The 15,655-nt window shown below is 49.4% G+C and overlaps 1 long non-coding RNA gene across 1 annotated transcript; it reads left to right on the top strand.

Annotated features, from left to right (window-relative positions):
• The first annotated feature begins 424 nt into the window (after positions 1–424).
• On the top strand, positions 425–11,864 carry LOC108522177 (uncharacterized). Its single transcript, XR_001883397.1, has 3 exons — positions 425–459; positions 1,682–1,834; positions 11,455–11,864. It is a non-coding gene; the product is annotated as an uncharacterized LOC108522177 (long non-coding RNA).
• Positions 11,865–15,655: the final 3,791 nt, after the last annotated feature.

Genomic DNA, 15,655 nt, shown 5'->3' with positions numbered 1-15,655 from the left:
CCTGTGGTGAATACCCTGTGTTTGGCGTGACACTAGGGGCCCTAAACTACCCACTACGTGGTTCGTCTTCAGTGGCATCCAGGCGACCGCAGGTGGCGGGGCCGAAGGGGTAAGGGTATTTCATGCACATTTTACGGAAAGAGACAAAACCCAGAGAGTTGAGGGGCCACCGGGGTTCCTCTCTGAGCACAGGCTGCCGGAGCGCAAATGCGCGGACTGACCCAGCGGCGGGCGCGGCGGCGCCAGGCGGACTTAATCGCGGGCGCAGCGCGAGGCTCGGGACCCAGAGCGCCACCTACCGGCGGCACGGTTGGCGCAGCGAGCCCCAGAAAGGCAAGGGACGCTGTCAAGTCCAGGGGCCCTTCAGCTAGGAGCCCCACCCGCCCTCCAGCTGAGCCTCAGCTGTGGCCCACATCCGGGGCCCAGAGCGCGGCGGAAACGCCGAAACCCGGCCAGCAGGTACCCGCATCGTCTCCTCCTGCCACCGCGGCGCTTGCTTCATTAACTCCGTTTCATTTTATTTCTTGTACTTTATTTTTATTCATTTCAGTTTATTTTGTTTTGTTTCATTTATTTCACTTTAATGTTTTAATTGATTTATGGTTTTACTTCATTAAATTTTCTTCTTTTTTTTTTTTTTTTTTTTTTTGAGACGTAATCTCGCTCTGTTGCCCGGGCTAAGGTGCAGTGGCGTGAACTCGGCTCACTGCAAGCTCCGTCCACCGGGTTCACGCCATTCTCCTGCCTCAGCCTCCCGAGTAGCTGGGACTACAGGAGCCCACCACCTCGCCCACCTAATGTTTTGTATTTTTAGTAGAGACGGGGTTTCACCGTGTTAGCCAGGATGGTCTCGATCTCCTGACCTCGTGATCCGCCCGTCTCCGCCTCCCAAAGTGCTGGGATTAGAGGCGTGAGCCACCGCGCCCGGCCCATTAATTTTACTTCATTAATTCTATTTTCCCCATTAATTAATTTTATTCTGTCTCAGTATTTAATTATTTGTTTCACTACTTTATTTGTGGGTGACAGTAAAGGGTGGATACCTTTTTTGTCTTATTTTTCGTTGTTACTGTTTTTTGAGACGGAGTCTCGCTTTGTTGCCCAGGCTGGAGTGTAGTGGCGCATTGCAACCTCCGCCTCCCAGGTTCAAGTGATTCTCCTGCCTCAGACTCCTGAGTGGCTGGGATTACAGGCGTGCGCCACCACAGGTAGCTAATTTTTGTTTTTAGTGGAGACTGAGTTTCACCATGTTGGCCAGGTTGGTCTCCAACTCTTGACCTCAGGTGACCCGCCCTCCTCAGCCTCCCAAAGTGTTGAGATTACAGGCGTAAACCACCACACCCTGCCGGCCTCAATCATTTTTTTTTTTTTTTGAGACGGAGTCTCGCTCTGTCGCCCAGGCTGGAGTGCAGTGGCCAGATCTCAGCTCACTGCAAGCTCCGCCTCCCGGGTTTACGCCAGTCTCCTGCCTCAGCCTCCAGAGTAGCTGGGACTACAGGCGCCCGCCACTTTGCCCGGCTAGTTTTTTGTATTTTTTAGTAGAGACGGGGTTTCACCATGTTAGCCAGGATGGTCCCGATCTCCTGACCTCGTGATCCGCCCGTCTCGGCCTCCCAAAGTGCTGGGATTACAGGCTTGAGCCACCGCGCCCGGCTCAGTCATATTTTTAAACCCCTTCCAGGTGCCTGCTCTAGGCAAGATACCTTGCCCAGTGTACAGGGCAGAAAAGAGGAGATGACCACATAGTCCTAAGCTGAAGAGCCCCAAGCCAAACTGACAAACGACAAAGACCCAATAATTCAAACCAGGCTCCACGGAGGAAGTGTCATTTCAGGTGGGCAGATACAAAGGGACAGGAGGCTGGTTCAGGTGACTGGATAATAGGAGCTGTGATCCAGATCAATACAAGGAAGGAAGAGTTCCATCACACTGTGGAGAGTCTCTTGCGCTGCAGCGAGCTGTCTGCAATTTGAGTTAGGCCAGGAAAGTCTCAGGTCTTAGCCCTGATGGTTCTCTGGTTTCCATGGGAGGGCCTTCAAGGTTGTGACATCCTCCCCCCATACCATGTACAATATGCTGTGTGTTATGTATTATTTTGAGGATAGGGGAAGATGATTCCCTATTTATTTGCTATCAGTTCTCTAGAAAGCACAATGAATTGCATTTCTGAATATTCACCTTACTTTCCCCCAACGTTTAATTTTTAAAAATATTAAGTATGTAGAAAAGATGGATGGCCGGGCCCGGTGGCTCACGCCTGTAATCGCAACACTTTGGGAGGCCGAGGTGGGCGAATCACCTGAGGTCAGGAGTTCAAGACCAGCCTGGCCAACACGGCGAAACCTATCTCTACAAAAATACAAAAATTAGTTGGGCATGATGGTGGGTGCCTGTAATCCCAGCCACTCAGGAGTCTGAGACAGGAGAATTGCTTGAACCCCGGAGGCAGAGGTTGCAATTAGCCGAGATCACACATTTGCACTCCCACCTGGACAACTGAGCAATACTCTGTCTCAAAAAAAAAAAAAAAAGTCGCTTAATGAGCCTCTTTATGTCCTAGATCCACCAACTGATTCTTTGACAGCATTTACTATAGCATGCTTCCTCTTTCACTCTCTCTCTCTCTCACACACACACCCCTTTATGTATGTATGTATCTATCTTTTCTTACTGAAAAAAAAATTTTTTTTTTTGGAGTCTCGTTCTGTCACCCATGCACCACAGCCAGCTAATTTTTTTTTTTTTTGAGACGGAGTTTCACTTTTGTTGCCCAGGCTCAAGTGCAATGGTGCAATCTTGGTTCACTGCAACCTCCGCCTCCCAGGTTCAAGCAATTCTCCTACTTCCCGAGTAGCTGGGATTACAGGCTCCCACCACCATGCCTGGCTAATTTTTGCATTTTTAGTAGAGACGGGGTTTCACGGTGCTGGCCAGGCTGGTCTTGAACTCCTGACCTCAGGCGATCAGCCCTCCTTGGCCTCCCAAAGTGCTGGGATTACCGGCATGAGCAACCGGGCCCGGCCCCTACTGGACTTTTAAGAATGAAATTTGCCCTGGGCAGGGTGGCTCACACCTGTGAGCAAGCACTTTGGGAGGCCAAGGCAGGTGGATCACCTGAGGTCAGGAGTTGGGGACCAGCCTGGCCAACAGGGTGAAACCCTGTCTCTACTAAAAATACAAAAAAATTAGCCGGGTTAGGTGACCGGCTCCTATAATCACAGCTACTTGGGAGGCTGAGGCAGGATAATCGCTTCAACCCGGGAGGCAGAGGTTGCAGTGAGCCCAGATCCCACCACTGCACTCCAGCCTGGGCAACACAGTGAGACTCCCTCTCAAAACAAAAAAGAAAACAATTGAGACCAGGCACAGTGGCACACACCTGTAATCTCAGCATTTTGGGAGGTTAAGACAGGCAGATCACTTGAGCTCAGGAGTTCAAGTCCAGGCTGGGAAACTTGGTGAAACTTTGTCTCTATCAAAAATATAAAAATAAAATAAATTAGCTAGGCATGGTGGCGCACGCCTGTACTCCCTGCTACTCAGGAGCCTGAAGTGGGAGGATCACTTGAACCCAGGAGGCAGAAGTTTCAGTGAATCGAGATGGTGCTACTGTACTCCAGCCTGGGAGACAGAGCGAGACCCTGTCTTAAGAAAAAGAAAAAAAAAAAGGCCGGGCCCAGTGGCTCACACCTGTAATCCCAGCACTTTGGGAGGCCAAGGCAGGCAGATCACCAGTTCAGGAGATTGAGACCATCCTGGCTAACACGGTGAAACCCCATCTCTACTGAAAATACAAAAAATTAAAATTAGCCAGGCATGGTGGCAGGCGCATGTAGTCCCAGCTCCTCGGGAGGCTAAGGCAGTAGAATGGCATGAACCCAGGAGGTGGAGCTTGCAGTGAGCCGGGATTGTGCTACTGCAGTCCAGCCTGGGCAACAGCAAAACTCCGTCTCAAAAAAAAAAAAAAGACTAGTATCAAAATCCCCCTTCTAGGAAACTACAAACATTTTCCTCTTAGATACCAAATGGAATGCCTTCCTGATGATTTGCTGTTGTATAGCTTCACTAGTTCTGAAGGCCACATGTCAAGATCAAGGTGCCAGCATGGTCAGGTTCTAATGGGGCTCTCTTCCTGGCTTATAGATGGCTGCCTTCTCCCTGTGTCCTCACTTAGCTAGAACTGGTTTCTCTCTCTTTCTTTTTCTTTCTTTCCTTTTCTTTCTTTCTTTTCTTTCTTTCTTTTCTTTTCTTTCTTTCTTTCCTTCTTTCGTTCTTTTTCTTTCTTTTCTTTCTTCTCTCTTTCTCTCTCTTTCTTCTTTCTCTCTCTCTGTCTTTCTCTCTCTTTCTCTCTCCTTTCCTTTTCCCTTTCCCTTTCCTTTCCTGACAGGGTCTCACTCTGTCGCCCAAGTTGGAGGGCAGTGGCACAATCTCAGCTCACTGCAACCTCCGCTTCCTGGGTTCAAACGATTCTCCTGCCTCAGCGTCCTGAGTAGCAGGGATTACAGGCGGGCACTACCACACCCAACTAATTTTTGTATTCTTACTAGAGACGAGGTTTCACCATGTTGGCCAGGCTGGTCTCAAACTCCTGGATTTAAGTGATCCACCCACCTTGGCCTTCCAAAGTGCTGGGATTACAGGTGTGAGCCTGTATCTTTAAAAGTTTGCTCTTGCTTTTCTATTTAGCTCCCAGCACTCCTGTCCCCACACTGCTTCCAAAACAATCCAATAAGGAAAGCACAAAGACATCCAAATTTCCCTTTGTAAAAATGGCATGTTTTCTAGGTTGAGAAACTCCAATTTCCATTTAATTATCCTGGGTTTCATTAGCGCTGAACACCAGAAAGGGAGGAATCTGGGAGATTTGGGAGGTGGCTGCAGATGCAGGCAATGGTCAAAACACTGGTTACAGGAGCCCTGTTAGGATGAGGAGACGCAGCACGGTATTGAGAAGTGGTTAGTGTGGCTGCTCTTTCTTGATTTACATCTGGTGAAATGCAGGATGGACAGCACTCCTGAGGTGGGGATTAATCCATCATCATCTGATGGGGGCAGATTTTTAAGGTCGTCTATCTCAGATAGAGTTTGGTTTAATGGCAGGACTGGAAAGAAGCATAGATCGAAAAGGTTGTAAAGAAAGAAGCCTTCGGCCAGGCACAGTGGCTCACATCTGTAATCCCAGCACTTTGGAAGGCCTAGATGGGTGGATCACTTGAGGTCAGGAGTTCGAGACCAGTCTGGCCAACATGGTAAAACCCCATCTCTACTAAAAATACAAAACTTAGCCAGGCATGGTGGTGCGTGCCTGTAGTTCCAGCTACTAAGGAGGCAGAGGTGAGAGAATCTCTTGAACCTGGGAGGCAGAGGTTGCAGTTAGCTGAGATGGCACCATTGCACTCCAGCCTGGGTGACAGAGTGAGACTCCGTTTCAGAAAAAAGAAAGTAAAGAGAAAAAGAAAGAAAGAAGCCTTATGCCCGTGCCACACTAAGTGGTTGGGACAAGGAGCCGACTTGGACAAGATTCCTGCTGTCCCCCTGAGAAGAGCAACACTAGCCACAGGCCCAGTGATGCCACCACCAGGCACGAGTCCCACCAACACAGGCTCCTGTCACTCAAGTCAGGCAAAAGGTGGGTTCTTTTCCATGGACTTTGGATTTTCACTTTGCTGCTTTCTTTTTTTTTTTTTGAGACAGAGTCTTGCTCTGTCGCCCAGGCTGGAGTGCAGTGGCCGGATCTCAGCTCACTGCAAGCTCCGCCTCCCGGGTTCACGCCATTCTCCTGCCTCAGGCTCCTGAGTAGCTGGGACTACAGGCGCCCACCACCTCGCCCGGCTAGTTTTTTGTATTTTTTTTTTTTTTTTTTTTTTTTTTTTTTTTTTAGTAGAGGCGGGGTTTCCCCATGTTAGCCGGGGTGTTCTCGATCTCCTGACCTCGTGATCCGCCCGTCTCGGTCTCCCAAAGTGCTGGGATTACAGGCTTGAGCCACCGCGCCCGGCCCACTTTGCTGCTTTCTAATTTCTTTGTGATGCATCCACGTGTATGCTTCCTCCTCCTCCTGGATAGCACTTCAGGGAAGGTGGGAAACATGTTCTCAGAACCGAACTACTGAGGTCCAATTCCCAGCCCTACTATTTCCTGTGTGACCTAGAGCAAGTTACTTTACCTGTCTGTACTGCAGTTCCCTTTTTTTTGAGACAGAGTCTTGCTCTGTCTCCCAGGCTGGAGTGCAGTGGTGCTTGCTATGTTGGCCCACTGCAACCGCCGCCTCCCGGGTTCAAGAAATTCTCGTGCCTCACCCTCCCGAGTAGCTGGGATTACAGGCATGCACCATCACACCCAGCTAATTTTTGTATTTTTAGTAGAGATGGGTTTCACCGTGTTGCCCAGGGTGTTCTCGAACTCCTCAGCTCAGGCAATTCGCCTGCTTCAGCCTCCCCAAGTGCTGGGATTATAGGCGTGAGCCACTGTGTCCAGCCAATTTCCTTATTTGTAAAACAGGATGATAATGATACAGACCCCTAGACCTGTTAATGAAGCTTAAATGAGGTTGTATTTGTAAAGCTCAAGAAACAGTCAGTCCCTAGTACTCAGGAAGTATTATACTAGATCAGTGAAAGTTATAAGTAAATGTAGAAGCTGCCATCAATGCCATGTAGAACTCCTGTATCCAGACCTCCCTTGCAGACCTGGAAGGGAAGCAGGATGGGTTCACGGAAAAGTCTTGAGCGTTGGGATTAGACGCTCCTGGATTCACATCCAGCTCTGCTACTCCCTGGCTCCGTGAGCGTGTAAGCTTCTTGGCCTCTGAACCTCAGCCTCCACAACTGTAAAATGAGAATAATGCTCACTTTGCAGGGCAGTGGTAAGGAAAAGAGTTTCCTTAGCTAAGGCTACACAGTAAATGGCCTCTGCTGTTGTCAGAGTGGTTCCTGAGGTTTTCTGATTTTTGCCTATGAAAATCCAGTCCACTAGGGATGACAGCTGCCACAGGTGTAAGGAGTGGGTAAGAGTGAACCTTCCCTGGCCTGTACTTTCCCTGAATCCCCTGAAGTTTTCAGGCCTTCTTTCCCAGAATGGGGGGGAAAAATAGGCTTTTCTTCCTTCTGGTTTTCATAAGAACAGTGTGGCTGGGCGCCGTGGCTCATGCCTGTAATCCCAGCACTTTGGGAGGCCGAGGCGGGTGGATCACAGGTCAGGAGATCGAGACCATCCTGTGAATGGTGAAACCCGTCTCTACTAAAAATACAAAAAATTAGCCGGGTGTGGTGGCGGGCGCCTGTAGTCCCAGCTACTTCGGAGGCTGAAGCAGGAGAATGGTGTGAACCCAGGAGGCAGAGCTTGCAGTGAGCCAAGATTGTGCCACTGCTTTCCAGCCTGGGCCACAGAGCAAGATTCTGTCTCAAATAAAAAATTAGAGAACAGGATTCTTGGAGGAGATGACAAGCTGTGGTCCCTCCTTCACTGATTCCTGCAGTAAAATTCAAAGAACAAAAGGATTCAAGGCTGGGCATGGTGGCTCATGCCTGTTATCCCAGCACTTTGGGAGGCCGAGGCGGGTGATCACTTGAGGTCAGGAGTTTGAGACCAACCTGACCAACATGGAGAAACCTCGTCTCTACTAAAAATACAAAAATTAGCTGGGCATGGTGGCGGGCGCCTGTAATCCCAGCTACTTGGGAGACTGAGGCAGGGGAATCACTTGAACCCAGGAGGCGGAGGTTGCAGTGAGGTGACATCCTGCCATTGTACTCCAGCCTGGGCACAAAACTCCATCTCAAAAAAAAAAAAAGGCACTTTGGGAGGCCAAGGCAGGTGGATCACCTGAGGTCGAAGGTTCAAGACCAGCCTGACCAACATGGAGAAGCCCCATCTCTACTAAAAATAAAAATACAAAATTAGCTGGGCGTGGTGGCACATGCCTGTAATCCCAGCTACTCAGGGGGTTAAGGCAGGAGAATTGCTTGAACCCGGGATGCAGGTTGCAGTGAGCTGAGATCACGCCATTGCACTGCAGCCTAGGCAACAAGAGCAAAACTCCCTTTGAAAAAAAAAAAAAGGATTCAGCAGAAACAGATCGACATTTTTTTTTCTTTTGTTTTGGAAATTTTAACCAGGTTTGGCTATTCATGAAAACTTTTTTTTTTTTTTTTTGAGACGGAGTCTTGCTCTGTCTCCCAGGCTGGAGTGCAGTGGCCGCATCTCAGCTCACTGCAAGCTCCGCCTCCCGGGTTTACGCCATTCTCCTGCCTCAGCCTCCCGAGTAGCTGGGACTACAGGCGCCCGCCACCTCGCCCGACTAGTTTTTTGTATTTTTTTAGTAGAGACGGGGTTTCACCGTGTTAGCCAGGATGGTCTCAATCTCCTGACCTCGTGATCCGCCCGTCTTGGCCTCCCAAAGTGCTGGGATTACAGGCTTGAGCCACCGCGCCTGGCGAAAACTTTTAATAGCTGAGTTTTTTCTGTGTTTTGTTTTGAGTGGGAGTGAAGTTCCGAAAGGGTCAGGAACAAATGGAGAAAAATGGAGCTAACAGGGGGGCCTTGGGGCACAGTGAAGTGTTCATAGGCCCACTGAGTCAAAGGCACAAGAATTAAACTGGAGAGAGTGAGGAGCTCAAGCCAGACAAAGCCAAAGTGGTAGATTTCCTTTCTTAGGCCAACTAGTTTTCCTTGCTATGGAAGTGAAGAGAGGGCTTTTAATTTTGATCTAAAATTAGAGGTGATTTAGGGTGCCGTACGGCTGCATTTTTCACCCGCTCAGAATCCTTCAGCTTTGGCAAGGTCTTACTGGTCGCTACTGGCGCGGCTAATCCCACCTGCATGTCAGTGTTTCTTTCGTAGAGGGTGATTCTGCTGAATTAAAATGTCAATTAATCCAACTCTTAAAGGCAAAAAACTATTTGTGAAAATCATTAACAGGCACATACAAAACCTTTTGGAGAAGAGTTGAATACTAGGAGAAGTAACAGCCTGGCTTTTTTAAGGTACTTGGGGCCAAATGAGTTAACTTTTCAAGGATTTAAGCAGATATGCGTTGGTCAAAGTGGATTGTCGTGTAGTTTATTGAAGGTTTTACAAGGCCTGCAAAGAAGGTCGCCTCCCCTAAGTCTGGGAGACAGAGAGTTTGTAACAACGTGGTGAGAAGTAATAATCTTAGGGGGCATTTGACCTGGAGAACAGCAAACGGCTGCTTAGATGCTTAAAAATCAGGGTCCTGCCAGGCGACTTTAAACACTTTATGGCGCGGGCGCGGTGCTCAAGCCTGTAATGCCCAGCACTTTGGGAGGACCGAACGGGTGGACATGAGTCAGGGAGATCGAGACATGCCTGGGCTAATACAGTGAAACCCCGTCTCTACAAAAAATTACAAAACTTAGCCGGGCACACGGTGGCAGTGGCCTGTAGTCCCAGCTACTACGGGAGGCTGAGGCAGGAGAACTGGGCGTTAAACGCCGGGGGCAGGTAGGCTGCAGTGAGAGGAGATCCTGGCCACTGCAGCTCCCGCGTGGGTGACAGAGAGAGACCAGTCCTCAAAAAAAAAAAAAAAAAAAAGAAAAGAAGTTCGAAACCATCCTGGCCAACATGGCAACCCCACCCATCTCTACTAAAAATACAAAAATTAGCTGGGCATAATGGCACACACCTGTAATCCCAGCTACTCGGGGGGCTGAGGCAGGAGAATCACTTAGAACCCAGGAGGCGGAGGTTGCAGTGAGCCCAGATTGTGCCCTTGCACTCCAGCCTGGGTGACAGAGCAAGATTACATCTCAAAAAAAAATAAAAAAACGGGTCTTGAAAGACAAAGGAAGGCCAGAGAACTGCCACAGATGAAAGGAAACTGGACCGGGCACAGTAGCTCACACCTGTAATCCCAGCACTTTGGGAGGCCAGGGCAGGTGAATCACAAGGTCAGGAGTTCAAGACTAGCCTAGCCAACATGGTGAAACACCATCTCTACTAAAAATACAAACGATTTAGCCGGGCGTGGTGGCTGGCGCCTGTAATCCCACCTACTCGGGAGGCTGAGGCCAAGAATTGCTTGAACCTGGGAGGCGGAGGTTGCAGCGAGCCAAGATTGCGCCACTGCACTCCAGCCTGTGTGACAGAGCGAGACTCCATCTCAAAAAAAAAAAAAAAAAAAAAGGAAACTCCGAGACTTGACAACTGAATGTAGCATGTGATCATGGATTGGATCCTGGGAAGGGAGAAACAAATTTTCCCAGAAAGGACAGATTTGGGACAACTAGTGAAACGTGAATCTAGTCTATGGATTAGATAATGGTAGTATATCAACATTTAATTTCCTGACTTTGAGAACTGTACTTTCGTTATGTAAGATAATGACCATGGTCTTAGGAAATGCACAAGGAAGTGATTAGACGTAAAAGGGCATCACTGGAGCACCGGTTCACGCCTGTAATCCCAGCACTTTGGGAGGCCGAGACGGGTGGATCACGAGGTCAGGAGATCGAGACCATCCTGGCTAACATGGTGAAACCCCGTCTCTACTAAAATACAAAAAACTAGCGGGGCGACCTGGCGGGCGCCTGTAGTCCCAGCTACTCGGGAGGCTGAGGCAGGAGAATGGTGTGAACCCGGGAGGCGGAGCTTGCAGTGAGCTGAGATCCGGCCACTGCACTCCAGCCTGGGCGACAGAGCGAGACTCCGTCTCAAAAAAAAAAAAAAAAAAAAAAAACCTGTGGTCATCCATGTGTCCAGCAGCCATCATTCAACAAAGAGTTAATGAGGACTTCTGGTTCCCAGACCAGAGTTTGTGACTTAGCTCCTGCCTCCAAGGAGCTAGCAGTTTTATGCAAGAAACCAACATGCACAAAATTATTGCAGTGTCCACAAGAATTGTGATGGTAGCATAAACGAGGGAGTGTGCATCTCAGTCTGGGGAGGGATCCTGCCAGAAAAAACTTACTTCTCAGAACATGTGACACTGAAAGTAGGTTTGGAAGGCTGAGTAGGAGTCAGAGAAGGGAGTTGTGAGCCATGGTAGATGAGACGGTCTGCAAAGCACAGAGATAGGAGACAGTATGCAACAGCCAAGCAACAAGGGCACATTAAGCAAAGTGGGTGCTGAAAAGCATCAGGCAGGAGTCTGGACAGGCGAGTCACCGCTGAAAGGCTTCGAAGAGGCTAGTTTGAGCTAGGATTTGAAGAAGGAGATTGCCAAGGATGCGTGAAAACCAGGTATTATAGACAAACAGAGGCAATGAGCACACAGGTCAGGAATGGGCAAATCCCAAGGCTGAGGGAACGGTAAACACCCTGGAGCCTGGGAGTCTGCACAAGGTGGGGTTGTGCAAGGTGTTTGCTTCTCACCTGAGCCTGCAGGCTTTCACATGAGGCCTCAGCCTATAGTCCCATGGTCAGGGTCAACCCAGGAAAACAGAAATGACTTTACATATTTATAACAGAGAGATTTAATGGGGGGATTTTGTTGGACAGGTGATAGAATCAAGAGGTCAGCTACAGCAGGAAGCTGCTGCCACTTCTAGGCTGGAGGGTCAAGGGAGGAAGTGATATTACCTGAACCCAGGGGTTGAGGTCACCTGCTGGAAGCTGAAGCCACAACAGGTCTGTAACTGGAGCCATGGAAGAGATGCAGCCACTACTGAAGACAGGAGTTGCTACCCAAGGCAGAGGGAGGAGAGAATACCCTGGTTTTTCCCTTCTCATCCTCTAGTCAACTGTCATCCTCCTATTGGCTAAACCCAGCCAAAGCCAACTGACACAGGAACTGAGGGAGTATAACTGAGGATCAGCGTCACTGTGATCCAGGACAGACCAGGGGAAGGGCTGGGAATGGATCTGAGGGCACCCAGACCCAGAAGCAGTCCATATAGGAGCTGTTTTCAGTCCCACACATAAACTGGGCAGTCTTTTCTGTCCATGTGTCAGCACTGACCCATTCAATCACCCAGTGTTCTTCGGCTCAGGAAATGGTACCACCATACCTCCAGATGCTCACGAAAAATCTCTGGAGTCAACCCCACTCTCACCTTTTGACTTCTTTCATCCAACCCATCAATAAATCCTAAGGGCTCTATTTTATTTTTGTTTGTTTGTTTGTTGTTGTTGCTTTGAGATGGCGTCTCGCTCTGTTGCCAGGCTGGAGTGCAGTGGCTTGTAAAATGGAGAAATCAAAAGTGCCATTTTCTGGCTATTTAGAACCATTATCGGCCGGGCGCGGTGGCTCAAGCCTGTAATCCCAGCACTTTGGGAGGCCGAGACGGGTGGATCACGAGGTCAGGAGATCGAGACCATCCTGGCTAACACGGTGAAACCCCGTCTCTACTAAAAATACAAAAACTAGCCGGGCGAGGTGGCGGGCGCCTGTAGACCCAGCTACTCGGGAGGCTGAGGCAGGAGAATGGCGTAAACCCGGGAGGCGGAGCTTGCAGTGAGCTGAGATCCGGCCACTGCACTCCAGCCTGGGCGACAGAGCAAAAACTCCGTCTCAAAAAAAAAAAAAAAAAAGAATCATTATCGAGTTTGTATTGGGGCCAAGCGGTGTTGCAGAAAAAATTAAGAGGCTTAGGTTTTAGGTCAGGCAAGAGTTGAAGAGGTTCAAGTTTTTGAGAACACAGGCTAAGGGAGAAGAAGGAGGAATGGAGGGTGGAAGTTTGCCCATAGTGAAGGAGGCAAGTCCAGAGAAAAGACAGGGTAAAGACATGGAGAAGCGGGTGTAGTAAGCAGCCCTGGGCTGCAGTGTGGGTGAGCAGCCAAAGCAGGCGTCCCCACAATTGACTTGCCACCAAGGGAATGTGGGTGAATGACCAAGGCAGGCGTCCCCGCGGTGGATCAGACACCAAGGAAGACTGGCTTCCCGAGTCCGGACGGCGCCGGAGTTTTTGGGTTCCACGATAAAATGTGTCTCCTTTGTCTCTACTAGAGAGGAAAAAGAACTGCAATTGGAAGGTCAGGGAGATTGAAGGGTAGCTAGAGAGGCTGGAGAAGAGAGTAAAAAGACCGCTTTACCGATTATGAAATTGGTGAGAATGTTTCCTTGGGGCTGGTTTGGTCTGAGGGACCCGAGGTCATAGTGGATCTCCTCACGGGAGTGATGGCAAGGACAGGGGAATGGTCTCGCCAAAGGAGTCCTCCTGTCCCCGGGATCTCGCACCAAATGTACACGCGTCGTGTGAGAGACCACCAAACAGCTTTTTTTGGGGTTTTTGTGAGTACAGGCTGTTATGTTCACCCTGGGTTGCAGTGGGCTGAGTCCGGAAAGACAGTCACCCCCAGTGAATGAGGTGGGGCCATTTTATGGATTTGGTGGGTAGTGGAAAATTACAGTCAAAGGGGGTTTTCTCTTGGCGGGCAGGGCGGGGCATCACAAGGTGCTCCGTGGGGGAGTTCCCAGCCAGGAGAAGGAATTTCACAGGTTCCATCGCTCAGTTAAGGGTGGGGCAGGAACAAAATACAATGTGGGAATGTCAATCAGTTAAGGCAGAACCTGGCATTTTCACTTTGATGTCTTGCACTTGCTTCAGGCCATCTGGACAAATATGTGGCAGGCTTGGGCTCAGAGCCTGACACAATTCTTTCCTGCCTCAGCCTCCCAAGCATCTGAAATTACAGGCATGGCGCACCACGCCCAGCTAATTTTTGATTTTTTTTTTTTTTGTTGAGGCGGAGTCTCGCTCTGTCCCCGACTGGAGGCAGTGGCGGATCTCAGCTACACGTGCAAGCTCCCGCCTCCCGGGTTTAAGCCATTTCCTGCCTCAGCCTCCCGAGTAGACCTGGGTCTACAGGCGCCCGCCACCTCGCCCGGCTAGTTATTTGTATTTTTTAGTAGAGACGGGGGTTTCACCGTGTAGCCAGGATGGTCTCGATCTCCTGACCGTCGTGACCACCCGCTCGGCCTCCCAAAGGCTGGGATTACAGGCTTGACCCACCGCGCCCGGCTATTTTGTTGTTTTTATTTTGTTATTCTCTGAACCAGAGTTTTGCCCTTGTTGCCCAGGCTGGAGTGAGTGGCATGAATCCCGGTCCCGCAACCTCCGCCTCCCAGGTTCAAGTTCAAGCGACTCTCCTGCCTCAGCCTTCCTGAGTAGCTGGGATTACAGGCATGCGCCCCACACCCATCTAATTTTGTATTTTTAGTAGAGACAGGGTTTCCCCATGTTGCTCAGGCTGGTCTCGAACTCCCGACCTGAGATGATCTGCCCACCTCAGCCTCCCAAAGTGTTGGCATTACAGGCATAAGCCACTGCGCCCGGCCAATTTTTGTATTTTTAGTAGAGACAAAGTTTCACCATGTTGGCCAGAATGGTCTCAATCTCCTGACCTCATGATCCACCCGCCTCGGCCTCCCAAAGTGCTGGGATTACAGGCGTGAGTCACAGTGCACGGCAAGGGTTCTACTTTAAAAACACTGTGTATTTCATTAGTTTGAAGAGGCACATTTTCTTTTTTTTTTTCTTTTTTCTTTTTTTTTTTGTTTGAGATGGAGTCTTACTCTGTCGCCCATGCTGGAGTTCAGTGGCGCCATCTCAGGTCACTGCAAGCTCTGCCTCCCAGGTTCATGCCATTCTCCTGCCTCAGCCTCCAAGTAGCTGGGACTACAGGCACCCGCCACGGCACCTGGCTAATGTTTTGTATTTTTAGTAGAGACAGGATTTCACCATGTTAGGCAGGATGGTCTTGATCGCCTGACCTCGTGATCTGCCTGCCTCGGCTTCCCAAAGTGCTGGGATTACAGGCGTGAGCCACCGTGCCGGGCAAAGAGGCACATTTTTCACTTGATATTTCTGAATTTGGGATGAAGTTTTCAGAAGACTAAACTAGTGGAGTTTTTCTTTGTGTGGTGGTAATAATGGTATATGCTTCAATTATTTATTGCTGCTTAACAAACCACTTGAGAACTGAGCTGCATAAAACCACCACCATTTTACCTTGCTCACAGGTTTTGTGGGTCTGGAATTGAGAGAAGGCACAGCAAGAAATATTTGTCTCATCTTCACAATGCCTGGAGTCTTAGCTGATGGCTGGGATGACTGTAAGGGCTGGAGGCTAGAGTCATCTGGAGAGGAGTCACTCTCATGTCTGGCTCCTTGGTTGGGATGACATGAATAGCTGGGGGCTCCCTGGCTGGCTATCTATCTATCTATCTATCAATCATCTATTGTTATATATTCTCGGAACTTCTCCATGTGGACTCTCCACATGGCCTCTCTATTATGGCAGCTCATGGTTCTGAGGGTCAGTGTCCCAGCTACTTATTCTGATTGGACTGCTGTAATAAAATACCATAGACTAGGTAGCCTGTAAACAACAGTTTACCTTTTTGAAGGCTAGGAAATTGAAGATAAAATACCAGTAGATTTGGTTTCTGGTAAGGGCCTGTTTCTTCATAGAAGGCATCTTCTCGCTGGGCGCGGTGGCTCACGCCTGTAATCCCCGCACTTTGGGAGGCCAAGGTGGGTGGATCACGAGGTTAGGAGTTTGAAACCAGCCTGACAACATGGTGAAACCCCGTCTCTATTAAAAATCCAAAAATTGGCCGGACACAGTGGCTCACACCTGTAATCCCAGCACTTTGGGAGGCTGAGGTGGGCGGATCACGAAGTCAGGAGATCGAGACCATCCTAGCTAACACAGTGAAACCCCGTCTCTACTAAAAAATACAAAAAACTAGCCGGGC

Source organism: Rhinopithecus bieti, unplaced genomic scaffold, assembly GCF_001698545.2.
Source record: "Rhinopithecus bieti isolate Rb0 unplaced genomic scaffold, ASM169854v2 scaffold_64399, whole genome shotgun sequence".
In the NCBI taxonomy this organism is placed as follows: domain Eukaryota; kingdom Metazoa; phylum Chordata; class Mammalia; order Primates; family Cercopithecidae; genus Rhinopithecus; species Rhinopithecus bieti.
Note: the sequence above shows the minus strand (reverse complement) of the source record. Positions and strands in the feature narration are given on the sequence as shown.